Here is a 24,085-nt window from a genome sequence, read left to right on the forward strand (position 1 = left end):
TAAACACCTGCTTTGTGTAATACGAAGCTTGTTTTCCTGAAACATGGAACCTCTTTTCCTCCTTGCCCCTCTTTTTCCTTCTTTTCAGCTCTAGCCTCAGAACTAAATTAGATTTTACATTATGTTTATGTTGCAACAATGTTTTAAAGCTTCAGCAAGCATCTTATTTAAAGCCTTACTATTGTAAAAATAATCAAGTCAGACCAGCAGATATTAAAAGACATCCTCCAAATATAAAGCTCAGAGATATTCTCAACCAATAATATTCCCAGAGCAGTTTTAAGGCATTCCAAGTACACTTCACTTCTCTGACAGAGTGCTCAGAGCATCATGTAGTTCCCAGATCAAGGTGTGAGAGAAAGGAACTGCTTTTAAAACTTCTTTCTCCTTTGCCAGAAACTGCATGGTATTCCCTGACTGTCTCTTACAATTTGCTCGGGGAAGTAACAAATGTAAGAGAGCTGAAATGTCCCCAGCAGCCACCCAAAGCAAAGCCTGAGGTCAGTGCCCAGACTTTTTTTGTCCCTGGTGCTCTTCCAGGCAGGCCAGAGTTTTGCTGGATATTAACCCTCACAAGCTTCAGTGGGCTCAGAGGCTGAACGCAGCAAGCTGGGCCAAGGACAGAGAGATGGAGGGACCCTTCCCTCTCCTTCAGCACATGGCAGTGGTTTATTGCATTAGCACACGTAAAACATACAATTATGACATCAGGGCAAAAGCTTTATTTCAAAATAATTCCAGTTAACAATAGCGTCTTTAAAATCCTGCTAACAACTAACATGGAACATTTCCAAAAATAAAAAATCTGCATTTCGTCTCCTTTCTTATTTCCTGAAGCAAGGTATCGTTTTCACAAGCATCCTTTTCCTGTAAAGATACTTGATCCTGATAACATAAAAATGAACTAATAGACTAGAATATACTGAATATATTGACAAGAAGAAGAGAAAAAAAATGGTGAAAGTGATAGGGCATGATGCAGTGAGAGAATTAAAAAAAAAAAAAAAAAAGATTTGAAGATTAAATTTTAGAGATATCCCTTCAACCCTAACAACTTCACAATAAATTCCACTATCTACTGATCAATACAGAACATGCACCATTTCAAAGGATGCTGCCTGTTCTTGGTGAAAACAAGAAAGTTAAAATTCAGTGTTTTCTTTGGATCCCAGTCTCCCCCTTCCCTAGACTGCCTGTCCTTTCTGCATAACTTCAGTCCTGGTTATTGCATAGCAAAGCAAATGCAGTGGGCTGATGACTGACACCTGATCCAAGACAATGGGGTAACGACCAAGTGTTTGGTAGCCTTGTGCTTTGACAAGCTTTTTCTCCTGGTGACTGTTAGCCATTGTTTGATAACTACAGACTTCCCTTCCCACAGACCTTTCTGAACTCTGCTGTCTTTGAACAACACACGGAATACGGAATACGAATGAAACTATTTACCAGCCAGTAATTACAAGCCACCCCTCATGTAAAGGTAAACGGTAATGAGGAATGTGCAAAGAATAGCTGGCACTGTCGAAAGAGCTGGGGAGAAGGGGGGGGGGAGGGGGGGGGAAGCTTGTAAAACGTAAAGCCATACAAAATGCCTTATAGACTTATCCCCCAGTAACTGTATCAATTAACCATGCTAAAAGCTCTAACTCAGATGGGCACTGCACACAGCATGTCTGCCAGTGTTTTATTATCAAGTCCATTATGATGAGTTCTTGTCCTAGACAAAAGGAGAACAGAAAAAGAATTCAGGCTGACAAATTAGACTTGAAATCAGTTTCATTTACATAACGACTGGAAGTTCATTAATAACAGAGTTTTAATTATTCATGCTCTTGTTTCACTAGATACAGCAGTTTTCCCCCTGCTGTGCTGGATGTCTGGATTAGCTAAAATGAACCATAGCAAACTGATAGACTGCCCAGATTTCTTAAGTTCTTTTCTGCTTTTAAACTAGCAAGGAGAGCACTCAGGGGTGGAGGAGTTGGAGAAGGCAGGGGGAGGGAAAGAAACCCTTTCCTTCAGCTCATGTTATAACATGCTAATGAAGGAGGAGATCTGCTTTGGGTGCAAAGTTTGATTTGATGAGAACTCAGCCTCCAAAGCCAAGCCATAAGAAAAAGTTTAAGACACAGATTCCAAATTCTGTATCTATTTTCCGACTTCTATTTCCTTATTTAGATCACTTTAGATCAGTAGCATTAATGCTGGATATTTGGGCTGAGACACTCTGCATGAGCAGTGAGCCTTCCAGTGAATAACCACATTTCAGTCATTTACAAAAGGTTGCTTGTCATCTGTGCTAAAATCATAGTGATGTCGTAAATTCAGTTTTCTCCCATTTCTTCCATTGCCTTTTGTTTTGTACATGCATTCTTTGGGAACATTTTTGTTTGTTTGTTTGTTTTAAATGATGAAGTGGAAGAAAGAAGAAGGTCAGAAGCTAATATATTCTCTACATAAAAAGTGATATTACTGTGATCTTTGAAAAAAAATCATCCAAATGCAACAATGAATGGACAGCTTTATCTTATAAGGATAAGTTTTTCCCATCACAGCATCTAACCGGTAAGTCCCATTGACTTCTACATATCCTGCAGTGAAAGAATAGGACCCATGGATTTTACATGACTATTTGCTATTCAGTGAAACTTGAGGGTCCTACTCCCCCGCTGCAGGATGCATGTAATACCCATTGAAATCAATGGGAATTACTCTTATGTCCTGCAGCACAACCAAGTCTCACAGTTACTTGCTGTGAACTATGAACATTGGCAGGTGGACAAAATGAGGGATATATCTAAAGAATGATACTTACTAAAAAACTAAGTTCTACTTCAAATTTATTCCCTTTTCTCATAGCATGTAACTAATGCAGAAAAACACAGGGCATTTCTCCTAAAACCTGAAGCATTCTGAAATCAAAACAATGAATGGAATAAAAAAAATTTTGGGTAGAAATGAAAGCAAAGTAGTCATCTCTTCAGCTTTTACTTTCCAGTGTTTGCTTTTTTTTTTTTTTTTTTTTTCCTGGAACCAGTTGGATAATTTTCTCTCCATCCTTGAAAAATTAATAATATAGCTAGACAAAAAAATTGCAAAGTCATAACTGGACAGAAAAGCAGAGATAGACATCTGGATCATGTTTGCTCTGGTGCTTCTTTTCAGAGCCCTTTCTATTACATCGCTGCAGGGGGCAAAGAGGAGATGTTTCCCTGTGTTTATATTTGAAATCAGGTACAAGTATTCTGCTGTTTAAATTCTGTCAATATGTTGCATCTTTCTGTTTGATGATTGGTAGATGGTGCGAGTTTCTGGTATATCATGTTGACATTAAATACCACTGAACGTATGTACTTTTTTATTTTTAAGTCAAAGCCAATTCTCAATAAAGAAAAAGGAAAATACAAGGCTGGAAGTCCGTAGTTTTAGACCACATTCCACCTTTACCGTTGTCCCTCATTGCATAACCTATCTCAATCCTGCGCCAAGCCATAAATCCCCTCAGCAATGTTGATGGCCAAGGAATAAGTTCATAATTATTTATTTGAATTGTTCTGCAGGGTTGGACAAAACTTTTGGGAGTCACTGTTCACCACTGTGAACAAGCAGTGTACAGACTGACTGTTTAGTTTTCTGGCCTTCTCCCTGGAAATAAGGCACTAGCATTTCCTTGACTGCTTGGTTTACTCCATGAATACATTCCTCAGTCAAGTAATAGTAATGAACGTAGTACAAAACTGAAATGAAAAGAATTGTTAGATTCCTGTTTGAGAAGATGTGGTTGATGTGGACAATTTCCTATCAGCCAGAGAGTGACAACAGCAACATAAAGGCATTAGGAGTGTATGGATGCATTAGCCATGTAATGTGTTTTCCACTGGGTTTTGTGAGAATAATGTGAGTTTCTTACAGCCAGCTCCAAGTTTAAGTTGCTCATAAAGAAACTAGTGCTAAACTGACAGATTTGATAGGGTCTGGTGCAAAAAGAGGTCTGCTTACCACAGAGTGCACATATGGACAAAGATATACCCAGAATTTTTTTCTGAAAGTGACCATGATTATTCCAACCCACCCTATGCATACATTTTATTCCTATTCCCAGTGAAGTCCCAGACTTATGATGTCTCTTACATTCCTATGAGAGATCCCATGTTTCTCACTGTTATTCTAATCTTTTAGGAAGCATACTAGGCAGTTCCCATTGCACAGATGGCACGCAGCGCCTGACTGAACTAGCAGACCTGGTGTTGTCTCAATGCCTTTTACTGGCAAGAAGTGACTGAGTAGCCTTGATTAATACTCTTAGTACTAGCTGGACAATCTGCCTTGCTATGTTTAATCCACAGACCATGTGGCTGTTGGGAGACACTTTTTTTTTTTTTTAAACAGCTTTTTAATAATTTAGAAGGGCAGTTTTTTTGAGAAATTATCGTTCATAGTTTAAATGTGTTGCTGTCTCTGCACGTTCTTCGTCTATCACTGGATTTTCTACACAACCCATCTCTTGTATCTCAGTGTGTTTGCATTTTTTTTTTTCGTTTCCAGTTTTAGAATATAACTCAGCAGCGCAAAATCCTGGAAAATAACTTAGTGAAAGAGTGTCACAAATGCAGTCATGAAAAAATATGGATACACATAACACCTCCTTGTCATCGACAGATCATGTTGCTGAAAGACCGTAACAAGAGACAGAAGCTTTAAACAACAAATTAGAGCAAATTAAACAGACTGAAGGATTTCCAGATTGCTGTTCTGGCCCACCTTTACAAAATTCTAAATTCATACCTAGCCAAGACCTGACTGTCGTTAAATGTACATGCATAGACCTTAATTTTAACATAGGAAATTAAATATGAAAATTACCTGTCTTTGATCCCTCCTTTTTGAAAAGCGTGAAACCTACAACACACACTTTTGAACTTGTCAGATAATTGTTTTATTTAAATGAAGTCAGAAACTAAATCACATTTGGCCCACTGCACAGTACGTAATGCAGTAAACCTGTATTTCCACACAGCTGGGAGAATTATGTACTCCCTCTTGTTAGGAAGATATTTGTGTAGAGGGGAAGAGAAAAAATAAAGTTGTTTTTAAAATCTAATCTTTGTTATCTCAGTTTTCCACATTTACGATCCTCACAGTCTTACCTGCTCTCAACAGGTAATTTCCAGTTATTTGCTAGTTTCCCTTCAGCCTCAATAAGGAAATCTTCAAGTAAGGTTAGTGCAGAAGATTAAGACTGCATTAAGATTAAGTCTGAAATGTTCTGCTACCAATTAGCCCTCTAGTATTTCTGTAAGCCTTGAATTTTTGATGCGATCAATGACACCAAGTGGAGCCATCTTCTGTGGAGTGGTTATTAAAGATATAAAAATCAATACAAAGATGATACTTGGAAACCTATATCACAAGATAATGAATCACCATGAGAGCCAGCTAAGAAGGAATGTCAGCAAACCAAACACAAGGTTTGTGCATAACAAATTATTTGATGCCAGTAGAGTTTAAACTAAATTTTGCATGAGACCGAAGTTTTCACGCAACACTTACGATACATTTGCATGGCGAGGTTTTAATGAGATGAAGACACAAGACCTACCATGCACAAGGCTTTTTGTGCATTAAAGAGACAGAAGGAGTGAGAGATGATTGAGACATATGGGATTAAGACAGTAATGCTACAATTTGACTTTAATGACAAAACAGCACCAAAAACTTTCTCCGTCAGTAATCCTCATTCAATTTCTTTTAAATGAAACATTATTTGTCTGCACCTTAAGTGCTGATTGTTATTGGAGCTGTGTATTGGAGCTTCAAAGGATACTCCAAATTTAATTTGAACTAGGGATTGATTTAGTTGGTTTCAAAGCCAGCTTTTCCTTTCCAAAATTGAAGTAGTGCATGACTTTGCAAGTTCATTTGGGTTTACTGCTTGACACAATTGTATGAGACTTTACAGCATTTATGGTACGTTTTGCCCTGCATGATCTCTTGTTCACTCACATGTACAGACGCACATGCAGACAGAACTATTAAAACAAATACTCTTGCTCCATCCACCCCCTACCTCTTTTCCCTGGGAAATACATTTCTCACTAAAAGCTACTGATTCAAAACACTCACACAGTTCAAATCCATATTATATGAAAAACACTATCACTTTGAACTTCTAATATATCAATTAGAAGGCTCTTAGAGCATTTTACTATCATTAATTATGCTGTAAGTTTTGTGAAAGATGAGAACAGCATGTTCTCATTTTACTGCTGGGTGTAAAGAATCAAACTAACATTAATACAGGACAAGGACTTAGGCAACTGAATTGTCTTCAGCTGCAGGACATTTACCTGCTATTTGCTTATCTTGTTTACTTAAACTGTGAGATACTTGGGATGGAGATAGATTACAATGAATGAGTCTCAATCAGGTCCTCTCAACGCTAATGGCATTCAAATGAATGATACTAATAAAAATTAGATAACGACATCCCATAGGAAGTCTCGAAGATGCAGAATGACAACAGATACTATAATGCATTTTTATCTGCCATAGATACAGAGCCAATCCTACTCTAACAATCATACAGCTTCACTCCTTCCAAAAAATGTTGTAACAGTATGTGCAAACTACACATACTACCTTTTTAGACTATTCCTACACAAGAGCAATTGGCTCTTATTTATCAGGATTAGGGCACCTTGAACATCATGTATTGTGATACAACAATAATAAATGCTTGTTTCCTTGTTTTTCTAGATACACACTGCTTCCACATTTGCAGCTGGTAAGTAGCAACACTCATAGATAATCATGCTCACAATCACAGCTTATTGTGCTTTTAACAGGACACTAAATGCAAACCCAGTATTCTTTGTTAATCAGTAATTTTCTGTTGGTTGACAGCCACTAGAAATTTCATTTTTTTTTAGTGTACATTTTTTCACTTATGCCAAACTCGGAAGACTAAACAGCAACAGTACCTCAGATCCTCAGCGTCGTACACACATACCTACAAAGACTGCATCATCTGAGGATTGACCTTTTGTCCTGTAAGCAAGATAAACACCAAAACATTACAGTAGCTCTACAGCTACCTGCTAGAGGTTGCCTGGCAAGTTTGTGAATCAACCATCTTCTAGTTGTACAGCAGAGCTACTTCAAAAATAAATAGAGAAAGAAGAGCTGTGGCATACTTTGTGCAGTTTTCACTAGTCATTGCAGTTTTGACTTGTTTCCCTCCCTCTTTGCATCTTGAGTCTTTGAAGGCAAATGAACCATTCGGTGTCATAAAACAAGGAGAACTAGAACAGCCTTCAGTAAAAACAAAAACTAACGGAAAAAGCAGATCTTTTGCAGGCAACATTTCACGTGGCTCAAAATGTCTTTGCTGCAGTTTAAATTCTGCAGTCTTGCGATTGTTCTGACACCTCTTTATTGTTCCTTTTAAGTGCAAATGCCTAGGTAGCATCACTATAAATGAAACAGTAGTGTTCACAGATTGCATTCAACGGCTGTTAGAGCTTTCTCTCCTTCATCTGCACAATTTGCATCTATTATAGGCTCAGGAATATAGTTTTGCTGCTTTTCGGTGGCCTCAGAAGGGCAGAAGATCCCCCCGCCTACAAAGAACTGCAGTGAGGTTGATCTTTAAAGCCCTTCCCAGAGGCAGACGCGCTATGCTGCTTACTCAAGGGTGGAAGGAGGGGAAGAGGCTGGTACCATGAACCCTTTGAAGGATACCACTATGATGTGCAACGCAAGTTCTCTGAGCGATCTCATCCTGTGTTAACCACCACAAACTTCAGGGTGTTTAATTTGAATTGCTAGTGAAGATGCAAGGCCCAAGTCTGAGACTGCAGCACAAGCATTCCTGCCCTCCTAAGTGTGGCTCAGAGGGGTCCTGCACAGTGATTTGTGCAGTGCTCTGCCTCAGGGGAGCAAGAAAGAGGTGGGCGAATACATTCCTTACCTGTGAAATTCACATTATTTCTTTCACAGCACCTCAGGGAAAAAGAGCACATTGAGAACAGACTGTATCATCTTGCTTAATTCCCTATTATCAGTTATGCACTGAGAATATTTCAGCAAGGGGTTCCATCAAAAAATTTAACCACTGCGGCCTGGGCTAAACCTCTGGCTGGTAGCAGGGAAGTGTATTGACACAGAACAGGATAACATGAAGGTGTTGCCCTGTGTTTGCTCTCTGATTGCTCAAGCTGAGAGGAGACAACTGCTCTTAATAAATCAAATGTAGGAAGTGCAGAAGAAGCCCATGACTTTTTTTTCTCCCATGAGAAAATATTCAGTATTATACAGTGGCTTGACTGCTCTCCTTGGACAGAAGAAAAAAAGTTTAGTAGATGAGATGCGGAACTGTTGTCTCTTTTGTGGAAATGTTTGCAACAATTGACAGGTATAGCCCAGAATGGCACATTCCAAGAGATAAAATATTAAGACTTATGGTATTTATGTTTACTCCTTAGAGTAGACCTGAGTTAGGACGGGAGATCTTTAGGTATGGTAACAATTCTATACAAACTAGAGGTGACTGCATATCAAATGTGTTTTTATTATTGTAGTGGTTTTACTCAGGTGGGCAGCTGAGCTCCACCACAACCACTCTCACTCCCCCTCTCCTCAAAGAGGAAGGGGGAGAAAATACAACACAGAGAACTCGAGGTTTGAGATGAGAAAGGTTTAATTAAAGGGAAAGGGAATGGGGAGAAAAAGAAACCACAGAAACAGTAAGTCCGCATGGAAGCACAGAGAGAAGGGAAAAAATTATTCTCTACTTCCCATCAACCAGCGATGTTCAGCCATGTCCTGGGAAGCAGAGCCTCAAAATATGTAGTGGTTGTTCAGGAGGAACAGCCCCCTCCCCCATGAGAGCCCCCCTTTCTATTGCTGAGTGTGACATCAGGTGTTATGGAATGTCCCTTTGGTTGGTTTAGGTCGGCTGCCCTAGCGATGTCCCCTCCCCATCACTTGCCCACCCCCAGCCTGCTGGCTCTTGGGGGCTTGGAAGGAGTCCTGATGCTGTGCCAGCACTGTGCAGCAATAGACAACACTGGAGTGATATCAGTGCTGTTCCAGCTACGAGTGCAGAGCACAGCACCGTGTGGGCTGCTGCAGGGAAAAGGTGACTCCAGCTCAGACAGACCCAACACAATTATGTCGTGCAATTATCTCCACACAAGACAAACATTTCAATACAGAATCAGGCTACAGCATCTGATGCCATTGCTGTTCATGCGGTACACAGAACCACTGTCCTTTCCCTCAAGTGACTCTACTAGTACAATATTCACGTTAAGGTGAAAGCAAGAAGACCATTGATACATTATTTTTCTTTGTTGTGTCTCTCAGAAATCAGAATATGAGCCAAAATCAGGAGAATTCATTGTACTATGCCACACTGCTGATCAACTAAAACAGTAAGTTATCATATGCTTTATCTTAGTGACAATGCAATGGGATTATATTATATTATCTTGTTTTACTAGCATGACATAATCGTATACAGCCTCTCCATGGAGCGTGCAAAGTACTGAGTCTGGGAATTTGTTTAAAAAAATCTACTGTTTGGAAGGTCTTTTTCTTCTACTCCAATCAATATAATGAAATCTGAAGAATCACTGAGACACAACATATTTCATATTCTCATTCTTTTTCTAAATAGAGAACATAGTTCACTTACAGAAGTGAACTACTACAAATGCAGTTGGAGCCCACATTATCTGCCCTGTGGATATCAGTCATCTGCTTAAAATCGTTTTCATAATTCTTCCTATTAAAAGAATTAGGTAGAATCTCTGCAATGGCCATAAGAATTTATAAACCAATTCTCCACTTGTGCACCTAGCTCATGCAATACAAAGTAAATCTCTCCTTAAACACATAATAGACACATCTTCCTGAAGACAGATACTTGTTTCAAACAATGTTTTGTTCCAGAGTTAAAAAAAAAAAAAAAAAAAAAAAAAAAAAAAAAGATGAGCATTTATCACTTAACCTACAACAAAACCTGGGAAAGGACTAACCTCAGTGATTATTCACTTTTCTACTTTAAATTGACACTTATCTCTGTCACAGAGAGTGCCTTATATAGCTTGCAGCAAGACTTGAAATAGTCCCACTAGAGGTATGCCATCAAATATGTTGCTATTATTCTCCTAAAAATTTGTGCCAGAGACACAGAAGTACAAATCACAATGCCTCAACATCCTATGCAGTGGCTATGCAGAATACCAAATTTCAACCCTGAAAATTTTATAAATTAATTTTCAGCTATTACATTTACATACTTAGCACAAACTTAATATATATGTCCTTTGAAACTCCAAATAAACCTAAATATATGTTTTCTTCTGTTAATATAGGAGAACCCCAAAATCTGTAAAATGAAATTACAGCATGATGTCATAAAGGAAAGTGAGTACTACTGTAGCTTAAATAAAGGTATTAAACTTCTTCAGAAAGTCTGCAAGATCTACATTTACAGCTAAAATCACTCACTGCCCAGTTGCCCCTGGCTCAATGACTCAGACATTGCTCATCATCACTAGAAAAGAAGAGTTGGGAACAGACATCATAGAATGCATAAAATGAGCACAATATACATTTAGGCATATGGATGAATTTCACATTTGCATTCCTCTGCATTTCCTACTAAACTGGTCTTTGAAACAAGATAATTAAATTAGACCACCGGTAGAAATCCAGGAGAGATTATTTCAATCAGACTGAAAAATCCCAATAGCTGCATTGATATACGGTTGTGCCCATCCAACCAGAGAGGTGAATATGGAATAAACAGATGCAAGTGGGAAGATAACCACTTGACAAAACCTGGACTCAACAGCACAGTAGCCAGCAAAGTACAATCATCCAAGTAGGATGAGAAACGCAGAAAATTGTTCATTAAGAACCCCTGCAAGGCTTTTCAGCCTCACACGGCACTCTGTTCAGCCCCTTGACACCAAACACCAAATGCTACTGGCCTCTCTCTCAAACACAGCATATTTTTTAATTGCTACCCTTGCTGCATAAGCAGCACCAGGAGTCACCCCTCTCACTTGCCTCATGCTTTCCACCACCTGGTGCTGGCAAAGATCCCTTTGGCTGGCAAGGCAGAGGGACTTCATTTTTACTTGTGACTCTTTTGTAAAGTGCACAATGTGAGTCCTTGTCTCCATACATATAATTAAGTGCTTAAGTGGCAGCATGTCATGCTGGAACGCTGGGATCTCAGCCTGGGTCCTGAGCTAGCTTACATGCTCAGAGGGTTGACAGGAGGCATTGCATTGAACACTAGTGGTGAAAATTGCCAGAAACAGAGGTAATTCAAGTTGATCTAGTAGATGAACACACATATGAAATTTAAAGGTGCCTACTTTCATCCCATCTTGATGGGAAATGCTTTAAGGAAAGGACAAAGGAAAAAGTGACAAGAAGTCAAAATTGATTCCTCCTCAGTAGGACCTCTAGTCCCTTATGGGTCTCTTACCCAGGCTTAGGTCTCCTTGTTCCTAGCTTCAGATGAGTAATGTCCCTGGAGTGCTGTCACCTGTAAGAAGAACAAAACCAAAGCCAAGTGAGTGCAAAGTATTAGTAGATTAAAAATACAAGCATTACAGGTACTAAAAACCAAACAAACAAACTAACAAACCCCACAAAACACAAAACATGATAAATTCAGTCACATTGCTGTCCAGAAATCAATCAGCTTCATCTGACAAAAGGAAGGATGTGGGGGATTTTAATTCCTTGCTTAGCAAAGTGAATACAGGAGATACCACCACTTCCTTTCATGCTTTATTTCTTGAAGTGGCACGTGCTCCTTTAAAAGGAGCAGGCTCTCAGCTTCTAGTGGGACTCTATTGTTTTATATCTGTGGTTGAAACAAACCTCCTGAAATGTGTTTCAGTTTCTCTTAAATTTCAAAGTAGTGTCCAACAGTCAGCTGCATATGGGTTCAAACTGATCGTAGGCAGTGCAGATTTAATTCTTTCATCTGTTGCTGTGAAACAAAAGCAACGAAACCTCTCTCATCATCATCATCTGTGAAATTCTGGTCGAGCTTTACTTTCAGTTATTCTCATCCAAATCTGCAGATGTTTTCTCAAAATCAATACAGAGAACATTAGATTCTCAGCTAATGCAGGTAAGCAAATTGTCCCTGGAGTTACTGAAGTTCCTTCAGGATTTGGCTTTGGGGCTAAACCTGTTGTCCCATAGGCTTAACTGACAGCACAGTACCCCAATCCCCACACAATCATTACATCCACCCCTCTCTCTCCCACTTCCTCTTCTACTCATGCCTGGTATTTGATAACAGCCCCAGACTTGCTCTTTGCCAAATGAAGCAGACGAGTGTTTCATTACTCATTTTTATTATTTGAAAATGTGTTTATCTTATCTGTGGTTCTGTCTTAAGTAATAATAACAATTAATAAATAATAAGGTGCTTTGCATGTCTCTGGGAGCCAAGAAATTCTTTCCATTCTTTCCTACATTTCTGATCTGATCAAAAAAATGTTATTAGAAGAAATTATTAAGATAAGGACATGGGGAGGGGAGCACAAAAGTGGTGTTATTAATAACTGGGTACTTAAGGAATTCTCCAGCCTAAATTGGCTACAAGAATTTGATGTTAAACCAAGACAGATGATCTTTAATATTATCAAAGGAGAGAAAGAGAATAACAGCATTGCAGCAAAAAGACAAACATAAAAATAAAACTTTATTTTGGAATTGATATCCAGAGTAGTAAATCAGAAACTAATTCAAGCTTACGGCTAAGACAGGAGCTCTGGTTTTGTATCAGTTTTGATCACTGTGTGGTCTGAAGTAAGAAACTTCTTAAATATGTGTATATAATGGATAAAACTGAGATATTCATGCTGTCTTCTTTATAAGTTTTGACATCCCTGATGCTAAGTATTATTATTGCATGCCTGTGTCTGGGGCATGTTTTTTGAAAGCAAAAGTTGCTAGTTTTAAGCAAAGAAGTGGCATATGTTCAGTTTAAAATTCAAATGTATTTATAACTGAACACTAATGGCAATATCATTTATTAACTTAACCATTTCGCATTAGGCCCTACAATGCAATACATTTTTTAATACATTTATTGGTATCATATAGAGAAAGATGAGTTAATATGTAGCTGAGATTCATCCGGAGTTGCAGTGTATCATAAGGTGGTGAATGCTGCCCTCTGGCTCAGGTTGGCAATGGTCACTTGTTTAGAAATGGTCTTTTTTTCAAAGGGCAGGGGAGGACAGGAAAAGTTGGGGTTCAACAGCTTTCTTTAACACTCTGTTCCATAACAGTTAATTAAACTCTATGTGCTTAAAACAATACTGTATTAGAAAGCAACTTCCTCAAGGATTCAAGGTTGCAGCTATTTTAAAATTATGTTTTTCAAGTATCTACAACAGAACAAGAGCTATTTTCTTTTGTGTGTCTTTATCTTGAACAGGCTGTATAAAAGAATCATGTCAGCATTAAACTTAAAGGCCTGTAGAGGACAGTTTCTTTTTTCATGGATTTTTTTTTTATTTATTTAATGATTCAAGAAAATATAACTTATTTTAGCGTGTGATTTAGGCAAGATTTAATAACAAAGGAAAGGCACAGTAATTTTATCCATTCGTACAGTAGAGGATAATTTAGTCCATTTTCCCTGAAAGATAGCATGATTGTGATGTATGTACCTACAGCTTAAATATAACACCTTTATGATTTGCTAAAGATTATGCTTACATCATTCTGCTGTAGAAACACAGTGGACCCTTTAAAAATCTATGAACAGATATTTAAGAAATGGAACAAAATGGTTTCTTGTGCTCTTTCTTCTAGAAACTGGGGACCATTTTTTCCCCTTAAAAGCTGCACCCTATCCCATACTGCCTGCACCCTTTGCATTAGTTGGAAATGACAAGAGATCTCCCTAATTTTGAAAAGCTACGAAATTGAATGACCACTTCTAATACAGAAACCAAATGTTAGGCATTGCTTCGTTGCTATCCTCCCCCTTGCAGGTTGGCCCCATAAGAATCCCACAGCCTACTTGCATTGCTGATGGCTTGCCTTACATGTTGATTCCCAGTAAAGAACTTGGTGTCCTTTTGACTGCAAGAATTGTCCCACCTCCTCCCATCTAAAATTATACATTTCTGGGGAAGGTGAGGGATGGAGGAAGTACACAATAGATGAGATGGTTACAGGCCACACGTTCAATGCAGATACACAAGTTGGTTATTTACAACCCTTCTTCCCCAACCCTCCTTCAGTCTTTTATAACCTCACCTTATATTTAAACCAATATGGTACTACCATTCTAATACAATAGCATTTCATACCAATCTTGCACTCATGTAAATTACTATGTAGGGTTTAGGATAATAGGGAATTCAGCCCCATGAGTAAGTCCTATAGCTCATCTTTTTAGAATAGAAGTTGGAAGAAATACTGGATGCCTGTTTCTCAAGATGATAAAATGCAGAGTTCTAAACACATTGCGGTATTTCTCCAGGGAATATCTTTTTGGGTAGGAGAGCAGTAGTCTTTTTTCCATGGCTGAAGAGAAAATTTCATTTGTCTTAAGGGAGAAAGTTCAGAGCAGCTTTGAGTAAAACCATCTCATAATCAAATTACAAAGAAAAATTGATAGGGCTTTTTGTTCACTGGTCATATACACTGACATAGTAACTTAAAAACAAACAGACTTAGTATGTTGAAATAAAAAAGACCCAAAGTAAATGTTCAAAGCAATGATTTTTGGAAGCTATGAATGTATGAATGCAATATTTGGATTCAAAAGACCCAGTGGAATCAGGTAAGGAGAGCAAAACGCCCTGAGAAAGCTCATAATGTGCTCTCAGCTTCACTTAAGAGTGAAATTTACACTCCCAGAATGAGGCCTCAGAATGCTTTCCAGTAAAAATCAAGGCAACTTGTAAATCTTCTAGATTAAATTTTTCTTTCCAATAAAGGCAAATGGCAAAATAAAGGCAAAACGCTTATTCCATGTCACTTTAAATAAGGGGATATGAAGAAGCTTTTAGCATGCAAGATACCTTCTTTCCCTACTTTTTTTCCCAGCAAAGGATATATGGAATCAAGCGAAACTCACAGCAAGTGAATCCATGAGTCTTCCAGCAACAGAAGCAGCTATTTGGGATGATTAGTTTCCATGTCTTTAGCAACTAACATGGCTTCTGAGAAGGAAAGCACTGATTTTGAGAAGCCATGCAATTAGAACTGATGGGAAGACAGAAAAAATCCTATTTGCAGCAATAGGTTTTAAAACATCTTGTCCTGCTTTGAGCTCATAAGAAGCCTTTCAAAGATTTGAAAAAACAAAATAGTGTGAAAGTAGCTGTACTCAGTATAGCCTATTGGGTATGCTTTATTCTGACAGAGTTTTCATGCTGTCTTTGGCAGAATTTAAAACTAAACCTAGGCCGGTAAAGTCCTTGTACTGGGTTAGAAGTGTTTGAGGTGTGATGAGACTGCATGTTTTGGCCCACTCTGCATGTGACGTGGGAGCCCCCACATCAAGTTTTTCCTCAGTGAGGCAGACAAAACTCAACTGGGTTGTCTTGACATGGTGGGACCACTGGGATTCTTGAGGTGCTGCTACCTTGGAAAGGTCAGTGTGTGCACATGGCGTAACTGTGCCAGAGTGCTTAAAGGTGTTCTAGGGAAATACAAGGAGACTACACAGAGAGGTGTCTCCCCTGTCTTCATTTTAGGGATAGCAGATCTTTCTCAATCCCCTTAAAGTATGCAGTATTTTCCTCCATTTCTTTCCCCTTCATAAACATTTTCCTCCTGAGAAGCACAGAGGTCCTCTCCTCCCCACCTTCTTGTTTCTCCTCTTCAACACCATTGATTCACTTATAGGAAGAAAGACATAAAGGGGAAAAAGGGGAGAGAGAAAGACTAGGGACTTGGACAGATAGCTTAGGACAACACAAAGTTAATAGAATCAAATCCCAGTCTGGAGCCAAATGGTGAAGGTGTTGCTGGGCCTATTGTACTTATGTCTGAAGTCAGCTCTACACAATTTTCTTTGGGGATGATACAGACAAAATTCAGTCTTTGGGGAACATTCACTTTTGTTTAAAGATATCCCTGTACTTCCACACTTATGGGCGGAGTTGTTAAGCACTGCAATGGAAAAGAAAGATAAAAAAGACCCTCTACAAACTATATATTTTTCACCCTGTTTCTAGTCCTACTTATTTCCCTGGACTTCTTCCTTTGTGGAGGTCCTAGCTGAGAGGTGGAAGCAATGGGATTATTATATTGATATACCAATTTCCAGAAGCAGCCATATAAAGATAGTGAAGGAAATCTTTTTACATCTTCCCCAGCTTTATACTCCAGGTGGAGATTTTCTGATCTCCTAAGTCCACCTAATGCAATTTATAAACAGTATATTGCTAGCAAATCCTTACTTATAGTAGATTTACTTTCTAAAGACAAAGAAATAACTAACTCTCAAGGAAGAGTGATGAAAAGTGCTGCTGTCATGAAGATTTGGTACCCATTTGCACTTCATATTACATATTTTCACCATCAACTTGACAATTTCACAGCCATGAATGCACAGAATTCACATAGCTGTAATTTTCCAAAGGAACAGAGTGGCAAAGACCTTATCTTCTTCCAACCAATTAACCAGAAAAAAACATTCCAATATACTTTTCTATTTACTTGAATAATAAGTTACAGTATACAGTCTAAACCTCTAGCATCCCTGATGAAAGTTGGAGGACTTGTCCCAGTTGAAATAGAAGGTACAAAGTGAAAAAGATATGACAAATAAAAAAAGCCCTCTTGATTCTCGATGATTTTAGAAACTGCAGTTATCTCTCAGTCACCTGTGAATCTTTTCATGAAGGCACTAGCAGTTCCTTTTGCTCTGTGACTATACCTACAGGACTTAGTTTCTTGTGGTTGCCTGTTCTGCTCTGATGTAGATTAAATGTGATCAGTTGTAAGCTATCCAGCAAGCGTAAGATATTTTACTGAGAGAATGCAGAACTTCAAACGTTTTTCAGTAAGGATTCTCGTGAGCTCTATATTTGAAATTGTTTCAACCCAACTTTAATTAATAACTATTCTAATGTTTGTTCTGTAACCTAATTTTTCTGAGCAATTTGAAGTTCTAACATATTTCCAAAATAAAGAAATCAAAACTGTAAACTAGCCTATAAAAATAAAGAATACTGTCTCCACTGAGCATCAGTAAAAGGTTCAATTACTATGAACTTTTATATGCAAGTCTGCTTCCAGACTCATGAAATCCCAAAACCTGAGCTCTGAAACACTGGATTATCTTGAATGTAATATGAACTTTACCTGTCAGAGAGATATGTCACACATTTTATAGCTAAAGACAAATCTTTAATTTTCGAACCAATGAGAAGAGAAGACACATGATGAATTACTCATTACAGTGTCAAGGCAAACTTAAGTCATTTGCTTAGACTTTCAACAGTGGTAGGAAGAAATGTTGAAAGTGCTGGAAGTTGGAAGCTAATGATAGATATTACAGTCTTTTTAGGAGTTTTTATTTTTAAAACATGTATACACAGAGTAAAAGGGTTAAGGATATATTTTGAAATGGGAGTAATAAGTGAATAGATGACATTTACTCCATCTAAATTAGAAGATATTAAAATGAGTTTATCTGAAGTGAAGAAAAAATACGCTAATCATGTAAATCTGAAGTTATTTATTGATAATACCTGGGCAAAAGATGGTGGTAAAAGACAGCCTGTTAACAAAGCCTTAACAACTGGGCTTGAAAGAAAACACCAAGGTCTGCAGGACAAAGAAGAAAAAAATGGAGAGAGATTCCCCTGTTTGCTATGACATTGTATTTGCAGTGGCCCAGGAACACTTGGCTGAAAAACAAGAACAAGTTCCTTTCAACAAGATGCTAAAGGTTGACTGACAGCTAACTGGGCTGAAAGAGAATAAAAAATAAAGAGGAGAATCACATATAATAACGCACATTAAGTATAGTTTTCACACTCAATATCCATTATAACCATTCTCTTTGGATCAGTGTCTAATTAATACTTCAGGATGAGGTCCTGTATACTGGTTATATTTTTCATATCATTTTCATTTGAATTCTTAATGTTTTCTCTGTCTGGGTTCTCTTCTTTAATCCAAATTTACTTTGCTTTTATATAATGCCCCTGGCATAATTTGAGACTTTCAGGGCACAGAGTCACACCCACTGATGCGCAGCAAATGTGGTAAACTGCTAAAAGGACGGTGGCTCCTTTCTGAGAGAAAGGGGGGGATTAGGCTAATTTTATGTCTAATTATGCTGCTAAGATCATATAGTATCTGAACCTGACATAAGGTAAACAGGGATGGGACTTCTGGTGTCAGCCAGCAGTTACACTGAATTGGGTATGATGTGAAACTGCACCATGAGAAGTGAAAAGTCACTTCTGGGCATCACAGAGAGCAGTGAAATGCCCTCCCAGCTTAAGAGAGAGGAACGAGGCTACAGGCCTGTCAGAAGAAAAGAATTTAAAGTGAGGTTGTGTCTGAGGGGAGTGCAAATTCAGTCAGTGTAGATGCAGAGTTTGATCCACAGTTCTCTGAAGTCAAATGTTTTAGTTTACGTCAATGGCCTTTGATTAGGTCCAGAGAGAGCTGTAAGATCCAAGGGCTGCCAGGCTTGGTTACAGTCATCAATACTATAAATCCCTGAGAGCATTTCCTTACTAAACTCCAGGCCTTTTTGTTGCAGGATGCTAACTAAGGGCATGCTCCTGAGCAAACTTAGTCCCATTGACTCCAAAGGCCATCAATTTTTTTGGCCATCTTAGAGTGCACACACAGATCCCCTGGTTTGCTGTAGCTGCTTACTGCAAGCACTAAAGCAGGCAAGAGAGTAAGAGAGCTCCTGACAAGATGAACTATTCCCTGGGGCTTTCTCTGGGAGCAGGGTGGGTTTGGAAGGCCCTAACCTGCGGGATGCTGGGCCTAGGTTCTAACCCAGAGGCTCAGCCAGCTGTAGCAAGGGGCCTTGGCCTGGAGTGCTGGCTGGAGCCCAAGGCCTCTCCAGGGCAAGCCATCAGGTAGTCAGAAAGGTCATTTTGCAGCAAGGAGACCAGCAAATGGCCCACTAACTTCATAGCCTAAAATGGTTTGTTTCATTTTTGTAGCATCTTGTGAAAAATTTTGGATTTCTTTAATTACTAAGCCTTTCTGAATGGGGACATTCTCAGATGGAAACACTGTCCTATAAAACAGATGCTATAACTCTCTCTGCTGTAAGGTCTGATCATTATGCTGTGTTATTTGTAGATTAACTTGGAAGCTCCCCCTCAAAGCCCAACTGATTATTATTTTTTTTAAAGTAAATTTCAGAAAGAATATTTGCAGGATGAACAGAAAATAAATCAACACTACCAGAAAACCAGCAACTTGATTGTTTTCCTCTGCTTCTGAAAAACAAAAACAAAACAAAACAAAAACACACCATAAAAGCTCAATTGTCCTCTCAGGACTCCTTGCAAGTCTTAACAAAAGTCTCTAAAAAGAAACTAAATGAAAGACCAGGGAGTTAGCAGCAGGGCAGATCTATCATAGAAAATTGGACAAAACACTCTTTCCTTCTGACTGTATCTGGGCTTAATTCTGATCTCTTTACTCACGCTGAGTAATAATTCACACCATAAATAGCCCCATTGGAGTAGCTAAAATCACTTGGAGTAAGCCATGAGCCTGTTTGACAAATATTGGTCTGATACACTGAGGCTAAAAATTGTAAGAAGTAATTCAAATATTTTTATAATTATATGCCCTGAAAACAAACAAACAAACAACAACAACAACAACAAAACTTTGTTGTTGAGGCAGTTTGTTGGCTTCTAAACAAAGACAGGAAGTTTGTGATTTTTTGTTGTTTGTTTTCCTTCTTAATATAGAATTCAGCTAGAAAATTAATGTTTTGTCTACCTTTGTCTACCCTATAAAATGCAGTGAATATATAAAGATGTATGAAATACTGGCACCTTTTTGACAGAGATATTAAAATGGTAAAACCTGAGGCCAAGCCTACAGTACAAACTTCTGTCTGAAAAGTATATTAGTCAGCAATGTAATAGGACATGATCTCAGCCATTAACCCAGGCTGAGAACTTTATTCAGCCTATCCAGTGATTAGCCTGATGCAAAAGTCTTCTTTACTTTGTCTTCATGTTGCGTCACCAACCACTACGTATGTGACAGTAGTACTTAAAATGGAGACTTATTGTGTTGCTGCAAAAGTGTATGCTATAGATTTTTTTTAACGTATACATATATATGTACACCTTTGTATGCTGATCTTTCTACGTGTCTCTCAGTGAGTTGTAGGAGAGTTTATCCATCTTTTCTGATCGCATGAAAGGCAGCAACTGGAAAGTATCAAAAGACTATCAACAATCAAGTACGATTTCCTGTATTTCAGTCTAGCAAGGCTGGACACCAGCACAAGTAGAAGCACTCCAAGAGCTAATCAGTATCCTAAGGAAGGCTGTTCTGCGCTTGCTTAAAATATCCAATTCCAGCAAGCGGGTTCAGAGCAGACAGATGAAGCCTGAGGAAGTCCCCACGGTGCCAGCAGCAAAGCTGTTCAATGAATGGTATTGCACAACCAACCCCCGCAGTCCTGCCAAACTCCTCCTCCGGCACGAAGCCTGGCAACAAGGCACTCAACCAGTTAAACAAAAACTACAAGGTTTGCACCAGGTAAGCGATTTGCCAACAACCGGTAGCCCGGAGGCTGGATACTGTTACCTAGTTATTAATGAATGCTGCTGATTAACCTTTTGAAAGTACTTTGTCCACCACACCTACTGGTGGGAACCTGCAGCAGTAATGCTCAAGGGAAGGTTGCTGATATAGGAGTGAAATTAGGGGCGAATAGGCACCCCAAGATGCAACAATGAATTTAAGAGTTGGATATGAATAGGGGTACTTCTTCCAGTTAACTTTGGGAGTCAGGGAGGATAAGCTTCGTCAAGTATATAGTTTTAAAAAAGTAGAGGTTGCAGTGAAGTTTGTGCTCCATCTCTGACTGATGTGCTTCATTGAAAATAAATTAAATTTTATTCAGAAGGCTTCCTGTTATGCCTCTACAGTAAATTTAGCAGGGTCAGTGTCCCTTCAACCTACCACCCTGTATGCTCATTCATATTTGAAGCCCCAAACTTAAAGTAATGCACTGCAGAAACCTACACCACCATCCTGAGCACTGAAAAATGGTGTACCAGACTTCTTAGAATCACAAGACTGTACTTTAAAAGTCCAACAACAACAAAAGCTTTTGTAATTTTTCGTTTCTTTCTTCCTTGGGTCATATAACCTAAGAATTTTTGAGCTATCTTTTCCTTAGAAAATATCAAATAAGCAAGAAGTCAAGGACTCAGTGAAATAGTAATGAAATAACATGAATCCATTAGCAAGAACACCAACAAAATATCAAATGCTCAAATACTACAGATACTGAGAGTTGATGACTATAGCAAAAGTGCAGGGGTATATGCAAATATGAAGCAATTGCCTGAATTTAATCATGGATAGAAGCTAATCATGGATAGAAGTGATTGAGAAGAAAATCTGAAAAAGAGGAGAGTACAGAAAGGACAAAGATAGAAGAGAAAAATTACACAAAAAGCATATTACAAAGAAAAGTAAAAATTCAATAAAAATAGCTGTGTCTATTACCAAAACCAACAAAGACTGTTTATGCATACCTTTACTGAAGGATCTGCAAAATATTAAGTTGTTCTGTTTTCTCAATTTAAGAAAATTGTTACTTTTAAAGCTAAAAGCAAAGTAAAATAAATAAATAAATAAATAAAATCTTGCCTAAATCCTCTTTTAGCTTGAGATTTCACACAACAGTTGAGCCAGTTTGACAGCTTGCCACTGCTGATTGGGGAAGCAGCCTCACTCCCCTGCTTTGTTCCCGGCCATGTGGTCTTATTTCTCCTCTTGTGCTGAAACTGGCACTTGTCTGACACCCCAGTGAAAATATTCCACTCTGAACTACGGGTTTATTTGTTCTTTAAAACAAACAAGCACCCCCCCCCCCTCCCCCGCCCCCCTCGCCAAACAGTGAGGACAAATGGGTGAGGCTCCTTTATAGTTCCATGAAATCTCACCCTTAAAATCTCTCTGGAACTGCAGGAAAGACAGATATTAGTGTTTTGTGCTTGTTCTGCTCAGTCTCCTATTATTCATTTATTTTTATTATATGCACACATTAAATAAAATGCCATTCTCCTCAAATTAGTAAAAGTTATGCAAAGGTAGGTTATAACCCTGTATGCAAACTGTTAACAGGCAGAAAGCGAAAACTAATGCTGCGTCTCCCTCTGACTTCCACACCATGGATAGACACTGCACTGAGCACAGATCAAGGTAGGCTATTGTTATATATGGAGTGGTAATTCGTGTCGAGAAAATGGTTGATATTAATAAAGAAGGGGGAGATTTGAGAGTGTGGCCATGGGAGTTGGAAAGCCCCGTGGTTGAGATAACATTAGACTCTTAACGATGAGGCCATCAGGAATATGAAAGAGTTTAGAGGGAGCAAAGACGGGTGATTCAGGAGACTCCATGCAGTCTCGGTTTCTTGTTCTCCAGGGCATGGAAGTTTCTGGGTGTTTGCTGTTGCTGTTTTATGGAAAGTTGTTTGACCAATGAAAAGTTGTTTTGAAAAGAACTGCTGTGGAGAGAAGGGTATAAGAGGGGAGCCTGCCCTCAAGATAAAAAAAGACAACACGATGAAGTTACGTCATCAATAAAGAAGCAGAAAGAAGGAATTAAAAGGAACAGGCTGGCAGAATGGAGACCAGGACGGGAACAGGCACATTGATTGCCTCATGAAGAGGTTTGGCCAAACTCAGCAAACTGCTCAGAGAATCTCTTACAGAAAGTCGCTGGAAACAGGCGCACCGGAGCTGGGAAGAAGCTCAAGCTGAGAGAAGCAGACCCGCGCACACAACTGCCCCTCGCCGCTAAGCAGCCGGGCGTTATGGGGAATCATACGTCCTTAGAAACGAAGACTGCCCTGGTAAACTTACAGCTTATTCTCCTTATTAACAGCCAGACAGTTAATGATCCTGAAACATGGGACCAAATTGAGGTCAAGGTGTGGGACTCTGCTACTAAAAACAACAAGGTTGCAGTGGGATTGCTCGGCACCTGGCGAGCAGTCTCTGAGGCCTTAAAGAGCCATTTGGGACCACAGTCAGAAACGTGGGGTTTGCCAGACAGTGAGGGAACTTCGGGCTCCTTTACTGATCCGACTGCTACGCCATTGCCTCCCCCCCCCCCCCCGCTACTGCCATCGAAGGCCTTTGCTGTTACGCCCCCTGGTGACCTGAACGTGCCTTTTGACCCAGGCCCTATTGGCCTTGAAAAGGAGATGGATATGCTTTTCTTTGATCCGGGAAGAACGGGATACATAAGGCCTGAAGACCGAGTTGCTTGACAATTTAAAGCAAGACATATTGTTCAAAAGGAATGGAAAATGGAGACTTGTTTGTAATCAAGAAAAGGAATGGAAAATGGAGACTGTTAAGTCATGGAACTTAAAGGATTGTTTGTTACCTTTCCTGATTGTATAGGCATACTCGGGTTTAGTATGTAGAAGCAATGTTCTGTATATTTAGAATGTTTGATGTTCGTGTGTGTGTATTGGTGGAGCGTAGACTCCCCGCACACCCAGCACTGTTTACTTGCCTTTTATACCTTCTATAAGTATCAATATTACTAAATTCAGATTGAGTTGAGACTTCATTTATAACACTATCGTGCATCATCTGGACTGAAGACCAGGAACAGAAAAATTAAAAGCGGATTGCCATTTTCTGTCGTAATTTACACTTCTGCAACCTGGTTGACATTTACTGCTTCATCAGCTTCTCCTCACAGTAGCATTTGGGTTGGTATATACAGATCAATTAGGCTTTCCCTGTTTTCATAACATTACTATCATTATTTAAATAAAGGATCTGTTTTTGTTCCATTTCTGGGAGGGGCAGAT

The 24,085-nt window shown here is 39.0% G+C and overlaps 1 protein-coding gene and 1 long non-coding RNA gene across 3 annotated transcripts in view; one reads left to right on the top strand and one right to left on the bottom strand.

Annotated features, from left to right (window-relative positions):
• ADGRL2 (adhesion G protein-coupled receptor L2) overlaps positions 1-24,085 on the bottom strand; it is a 391,077-nt gene that overhangs the window by 304,733 nt on the left and 62,259 nt on the right. For both annotated transcript variants that reach the window (XM_072041980.1, XM_072041981.1), the window contains one exon: positions 11,507-11,566. The gene's annotated coding sequence lies outside the window, so the exon portion shown is untranslated. The remainder of the gene's footprint in view (positions 1-11,506; positions 11,567-24,085) is intronic.
• LOC140003137 (uncharacterized) lies at positions 20,644-24,067 on the top strand. Its single transcript, XR_011811161.1, has 3 exons — positions 20,644-20,778; positions 22,378-22,455; positions 22,681-24,067. It is a non-coding gene; the product is annotated as an uncharacterized lncRNA (long non-coding RNA).

The sequence above is a fragment of the Anas platyrhynchos genome, chromosome 8 (genome assembly GCF_047663525.1).
Source record: "Anas platyrhynchos isolate ZD024472 breed Pekin duck chromosome 8, IASCAAS_PekinDuck_T2T, whole genome shotgun sequence".
NCBI lineage: Eukaryota > Metazoa > Chordata > Aves > Anseriformes > Anatidae > Anas > Anas platyrhynchos.